This window comes from Triticum aestivum, chromosome 1A (assembly GCF_018294505.1).
Source record: "Triticum aestivum cultivar Chinese Spring chromosome 1A, IWGSC CS RefSeq v2.1, whole genome shotgun sequence".
Taxonomy (NCBI): Eukaryota; Viridiplantae; Streptophyta; class Magnoliopsida; order Poales; family Poaceae; genus Triticum; species Triticum aestivum.
Genome location: NC_057794.1, coordinates 58663672 through 58670405, shown reverse-complemented (window position 1 = coordinate 58670405; position 6734 = coordinate 58663672). Strand labels below are relative to the sequence as shown.

Sequence of the window (6734 nt, the reverse complement as noted above, 5' to 3'; positions counted from 1 at the left end):
TGCGTGCTTCGGAAAGGAAAGATTGAACCAGGCCTCAACTTGGAAAACCAAGAGTGTCGCTGGAAATATGAGTTGATTTTGGTCGAAATCGTTATAAAGATCACCGGAATCGGATGCACGGTTTGCAAATGGCGAGCAAAACAATAATGGCCCAAAGCTGCGATTAACAGCACGAGGCCATCTAAATGTATCAAGAAAAAAAAGCTACTGCACTCTAACATAGCCACAAAGCACATGGCAGTGATCCACTCAAGATGATTGACAAAAGATGAACACTGAGCTACGGCTAATTCACACAATAGCAGGTTCAAACAAGCATGGCAAAAGTGCAAAAGATATCAGGTTCACAGACTTAGTGAAATAACATGTCAGGATTTAACATCAGGAAGCAATGTTTAGAGCAAGATAACAACATGCTACAGGAACATATCATGGCAAAGCAAGGAATGGCATGAAACTACTCAAAGCATATAACAAAAGTCCCTTACTGACCATAAGCCAAAAGGGATCAGAAAATACAATGGCAACCATGTGAACATAGCAAGTTTCGTTAACAGATTCAGACTTAGCAGAAAACTGGAACATGGCAAAACAGAATTACGTAGGCAAGTTTGCGATCTCGATGCACTCACCACAAGGCATTGCATGACAAACTAAGCATACACCCAGCAAGTAGACATGATAAATAAGCTAACCATGGCAAGAACACTCTCATAGCATGCATGGATCAACTACAACAACCTCGGCAAAATTGATTAACATGTAAACAATCTGCCAGGAACATTTTATAGCAAAAGTAGAGCAAGATTGAGTCATGCTAGGGTGCTCCATAATTGCAAACAAAGACATGGATGGATAGAGCATAACAATATCTCAAAATCATCCTTACTGAACATGCTCAAAAGAGGCATGGATCACTCTGTAGCAACAAGAATACATGGCATAAAAATATTAATAGGGAAAAGACTTAGAAGAATTCTAAGTCCCTGAAATCAACAACATCACGAGAGCTATTTTGCATGCTTGTGCTAGTCACCACAATGATCACAAAAATACATGGCATACACCCCTTTAAAGATGGCATGGCATACAACAAAACACATGTAGGGCTCAAGATCACAGGAGGCACACATTAAACATGGCAAAAATGACAAATGTCCATAATCTGTTAAGAATCTGAAACTAACATTACATTGCACTTTTGCAACAGCATTTAGGGCATCAAGATGAGCTCAAATGAACATGGTGCAATGGAATGAAATGAAGTGCACATCCAGACGAACAATTTGATATGCTACACGCCCAAAATGGAGCCACAGATGCATAGTTATGATGCGATGAAGTATGCTAAAAATATAGCAAACTTAGGCAGAAAACGGGGTCAACCCTAGGTTCCACTATAGCACCGGATCCAGATCGAGCGCGTTGTACGAGGTTCGTCGCCGGAGCTCGCTGGGGAAGATGACAGCGTCGAGGAGGAGGCCGGCCGGGGCTTGCCGGAGCGGGAGGAGGATGGCGCCGCGAGGAGGCACCGGATCTGGCCTCGGCGCGCGGGGAGGCGGAGGAGGGCGCGGTGGCGGTGCAGGGCGTCGGTGGCACGCAGCGCCGGCGAGGCGGACGACGGCGAACAGTGCGGTGGCGGGGCGGAGCCGGCGAAGGTGGCTGGGCGGCGCGCGGGCGAGCTGGGTGCGGGCCGCGGCGGGCGCGGTGCGGGCCGCGGGGCCCCCGCACGGGCCAAGCGGGCCGGCGGCAGAGAGGACGGCGGCGGGGCACGTGGCGGCTTGCGGTTCATTGGTGGCGATTTTTCCGGCGCGGACCGAACGTGTCCGGAGCGCGGAGGGAGCAGGGCTAGGGTTAGGGTGGTGTTTGATCCGGGATTTGAAATGGGGAGAACCTATTTATACATAGAAGGGGCTAGGAGGCTCCAAATTGAGCACGGTTTGCAGCCACGCGATCGTGATCGAACGACCGAGAGGATGGAGGGGGTTTAGGTGGGCTTTGGGCCACTTTGGAGAGGTGTTGGGCTGCAACACACACGAGGCCTTTTCGGTTCCTCGGTTAACCGTTGGAGTATCAAACGAAGTTCAAATGGCACGAAACTTGACAGGCGGTCTACCGATATTAAACCAAGGCCGCTTGGCAAGTCTCGGTCCAATCCAAGAATGTTTAACACCCGCACACGAAAAGAGGAAAAAGGGGACACAGGAGGACATAGGAGCGCCGGAATGCAAAACGGAAAACGGGGAAAATGCTCGGATGCATGAGACGAACACGTATGCAAATGCGATACACATGATGACATGATATGAGATGCATGACAAAGACAAAATACAAAAAGAAGATGAAAGCCAACAACGAGGAATATCATAACTTAGTGCCGGAAATGGCAAGAGTTGGAATACAAATATGGCAAGTTACATATGGGGCGTTACACTTGATCTGTAAAACAAAAGTTGGCCGATGAAACTTCGCTTGGTGCAAAGCTAGCTTGCACTGTTCATCAATTAGACTTAAAAAGTCATGCTGCAAAAACTGGCACTTGATTGAGTTAGAAGGTGTTTGGATACTCTCTAGTCATGTGACTAGTAGTAGTCAGACTAAAAGTTTTTAGTCAGGCCCTGTTTGGAAGGTGACTACTACTAGTCAGCATTAAATGTCTCAGTATTAAATTCTTCTCTCTCCCTTCCATTTATCTCTCTTCTCTCCCTTGTGCAACAGCAACTACCGCTATACTCCCGCGCAAGGAAGGAAAGCAGCAAAGTCCTGTTCCTTTTCTCCCTCACGCCATGCAACAGCAGCTCTCAATACCTTTTTTTTATCTCCTCACGCAAGCAACACAAGCACCAGACTATCCCTCATGAAATTGTCCCATAAGGAAATCAAAACTGTCCACACATAAGAAAACTAAAATTGTCCCATAACGTTACATGTTGGAAACAAAATAAATAACATCAGAAATTTCTCAACGCCTGTTGAACAAACCATCAGCAATCGTATCTCTCACTCGATTCATATCCACTGAATCTAGCTCCATTGCTTCACCCATAGTGTTACGACGCCTCCTCCTCCTTGTTTCCTCAAGGAGAGGTTGATAACTCTCATCATTGTCACACCTATCGAATTCCTTGTCCGCCAAATGACTTTCACGAATAAAATTGTGCAAGGCCATGCATGCCACAATAATTTTTGTTTGCTTGCATAGAGGATAACTTGGTACTTTGAAAAGAATCCTCCACTTATTTTTCAAGACACCAAAACAACGCTCAATGACATTGCGTAGTCTAGAATGAGTATAATTGAAGTGCTCCTTTTTACCTCTCGGCATGGTGCCTTGATGGAACTCTTGAAAATGATACTTTTGGCCCCTATACGGTGCAAGATAACCCTATTTGTTGGGGTAGCCCGAGTCAACAAGATAAAATTTCCCTGTTCATGGCAATGCATTTTAGCAAATGTCAATGTAAGGCATAAAACTATTGTACTGAGTCTCAAGTTTCGTACCTGAAGGTGGATGTGGAAACTTGTGATCAAATCGGCTAAGAGCATCCTTGAATGGCCTCATATCATGGACCGATCCAGGCCACCCCGCAAGCACAAAAGTGAATCTCATGTCGAAATCACACACAACCATAACATTCTGACTACAGTAACCATGTCTGCTTAAATACTATGGAACCTTGTTTGGTGGCACCACAACCGGCACATGAGTCCCATCTATTGCTCCAATGCAATCATTGAACCATGGGTACCACTGAGCACCTCTTAACCTTTCATGGACAACTCTAAATTCAGGATCTCGTGGCTTAATGATGTCAATGGAAAGCTTAACCATACATTCCAAAACTTTGTTAAACTTTCTACTGACTGTCTCCATGGACCTGATAAACCGATTCTCAGCATGTCTAATAGATTGGGGAGATCCAACTATATATAAAAAGAGAGCTAAACTCTCAACTGATGACATTTTCTTGGTTGACTTTAGTACATAAGACTCCACTAGCAGATTATGTAGTTTATCAAACACCGGTGGGTACATCCTAAACATTTTGTAGCAATCTGTTCTATTTCCTAGAGTTCTCACTACCCATTCATATCCAGACTCTTTAGCTTTTAAAATTCTCCTTTCCCCTTTAACCATGAAACGATCCATGTAGTACATACCAAACATGTGGGCGACCATACCTAGTTTGTTGAGCCTCTGCCGCCTCAAATGAAGTAGTGCTAGCACTCTATTGGTCCTTGTATATTCTTCTTCCTCATCACTAGAGTCATCATCTTCATCAGTCCTGTCCTCATCACTAGACTCATCATCTTGGTCTGTACTGTCCTCATCACTAGATTCCTCCTCATTCTGCAAGAAAAGCACAGACAAATAGAAATCATGAAGTCTATAGACATAATGAACATATCATCAACACATGCAAATACACAGATCGGTAGATAATAATTTGTCCAGAAACATAATGATTAAGGCCACATTAGTCCACAAATCATGTCATCCACGACTCAAGACACAAGAGGACACACATGACTCAAGACACAAGAGGACACATATGACTCAAGACACAAGACTAGCTGACACAGATCATTCTGCCTTCATATCTCGCCATCTGCTGCATACATGTTCTCTGCCCTGCACCATCTCTTCAACCATATCAACCTAGCTTCAGGGGTCTTCATGTTCTGGAAGACAGTTCTGTTGTGTTTCTCCTTGAATAAATCACAAGCAACAAAGTACTCAACTGACTCTTCTGATGCTCCACACTCAATGACAAGGTTCTGACAGTTTTTTACTGACTGAGCACGTTCCTCACTTCTCCTAACCTTTTCATTGCCTTGGTTCACAAGAGCCTGCAAAATAGAGTCTGTTTTCTCACTTTCCTTCTCCAACTTAGTTTCAATGTCCTTCATATATTTTACAAATGCACCCCGAGTTTTGCCTTGAGTACGAGGCATGTTGTCTAAAGTTTTGCTTCTCTTTGAAGGACTACTAGCTGTACTCCTTAACTCCGAGCGGCTCCCTCTCTTTTGAGTGTTGGTACTCATAGGGATGGACACAAAGCCTTCATTGCCATCCAGGTCATCATCATTATTTAACTCCAAACAATCTTCTGTCCCAGGAACATAAGCAGATGAACCATCCACAGCGACCTCATGAAATATCTCATGTAACAGGGGCATATACTCAGGGTTACCATTTCTAAATTTCTTGAGATTTGGTCTGTCCTGAAAAGAAATAATAGAAAGAAATCAGCATATATATCTTTTGTCATTGGAACATAAGCAAAAATGAACACTTGACGGAGAGGGAGCAAGAATATATGCAAAAATACCTTGATTTCTTTCTCCCACCAATCTGCAGTTGCCGTCACTTCGCCATCTAAGTCGCGGCCGCAGCCGGTTTGCTGCTGCAACCATACCGAATCATTGTACAAGCCCTTCAAGTTAGTTATTTTGTTCTTGAATTCCCTGCCTGGATGCCACAACTTTGCCCTTTCCCAATATTTCTCCCTCATATTCTTCTACGCCTGAGGGCTCCAAACTCTACCAGCGTAATTGCCAGCATCTATTTCCTCACAAGCTATTTCACATAAAGTCAATGTATTTCTGTCTGTCCAGTTAGCCTTGGTTTTTGGCCTCTATTAAAAAATGTATGAGAAAACAGAACAAGTACTATTTCAGATACTGTACTATTTTTGATAAATATGACAGAACAAGTAGCATGAACAACTATTTTCTTTCATTTGTCCAAACTGAACACCTTGCTGTAGTTTCTACTTTCTACTTTCCACTTAACAAGTTGTAGTTTCTACTTTCTACTTTCCACTTAACATACATTCATTCAAGCAAACACAACAATTGGACAAATATTGTACCTGGATATGCTGGTTCAGCATGCTGTCGTCTTCCTCTGCCTGAACATCTTCCTCAGCTGGTTCATCTTCTTCCTCAACATCTTCTACCATGATCGGTGCTGCCTGCCGCTGCCTGAGTGACTTGAACCAGCACCACCTCGTCCCGACGTCGCGACGACCTGCTTGGCACGATGATCTGGGGCCCTCACTGGGGGGAGACCTTGGCGAGGTGGACGACCCTGCCGCTGCGCCACACCGTCCGATCTGGTCCGCTGGAGGGGCACACCATGGCCGGCCGCACTCCCGGGATGAAAAAGGTGCGTGTACATGCCCATGTTGGGGTAGGAGGCGGCGACGGCGGAGTTGCCGTTGAGGTCGATGTTCTCCAACCCGATGGGAGTGCGGAGCCCCTCGGCCACTGAGCCGCAGCCGAGCCCCCTGCCACCGAGCCACGCTCGAGCCCTCCTGCCACCAAGCCACGGCCGGCGGATCCCCGGAGACGAGGGGGCGTCATCCCCCACACATCCTCGTCGATGTGGTGCACCGCAGCACTGGAAGACGTTGTCTGCGATAAGAAATCGAAGGGGAGTTCGCCGTCGTCGTCCATGGTACGGACGCGGGAGCGCGGCGCGGCGGAGTGCTGCGGGCGCGGCGCGGTGGGAGTACGGACGCGGGAGCGGCGCGGCGGAGTGCTGCCGCGGCGGCGGAGTGCGGCGGCGGCGGTGGAAAGGGAAGCGGCGGAGTGGAAAGGGGAGCGGCTGCCCCCTGCCTACGTGCGAAGGGGATGGGGCGGCAGATGCGTCACCCGCAACAGGATGGGCCCGCCAATTAATTAGAGGAGAGACTTTAGTCACTTTTAGTTGGGGGTGGGGTGGCTAG

The 6734-nt window shown here is 46.7% G+C and overlaps 1 pseudogene; it reads right to left on the bottom strand.

Annotated features, from left to right (window-relative positions):
• Nucleotides 1-4596: 4596 nt before the first annotated feature.
• On the bottom strand, nucleotides 4597-6462 carry LOC123092083 (uncharacterized; annotated as a pseudogene).
• Nucleotides 6463-6734: the final 272 nt, after the last annotated feature.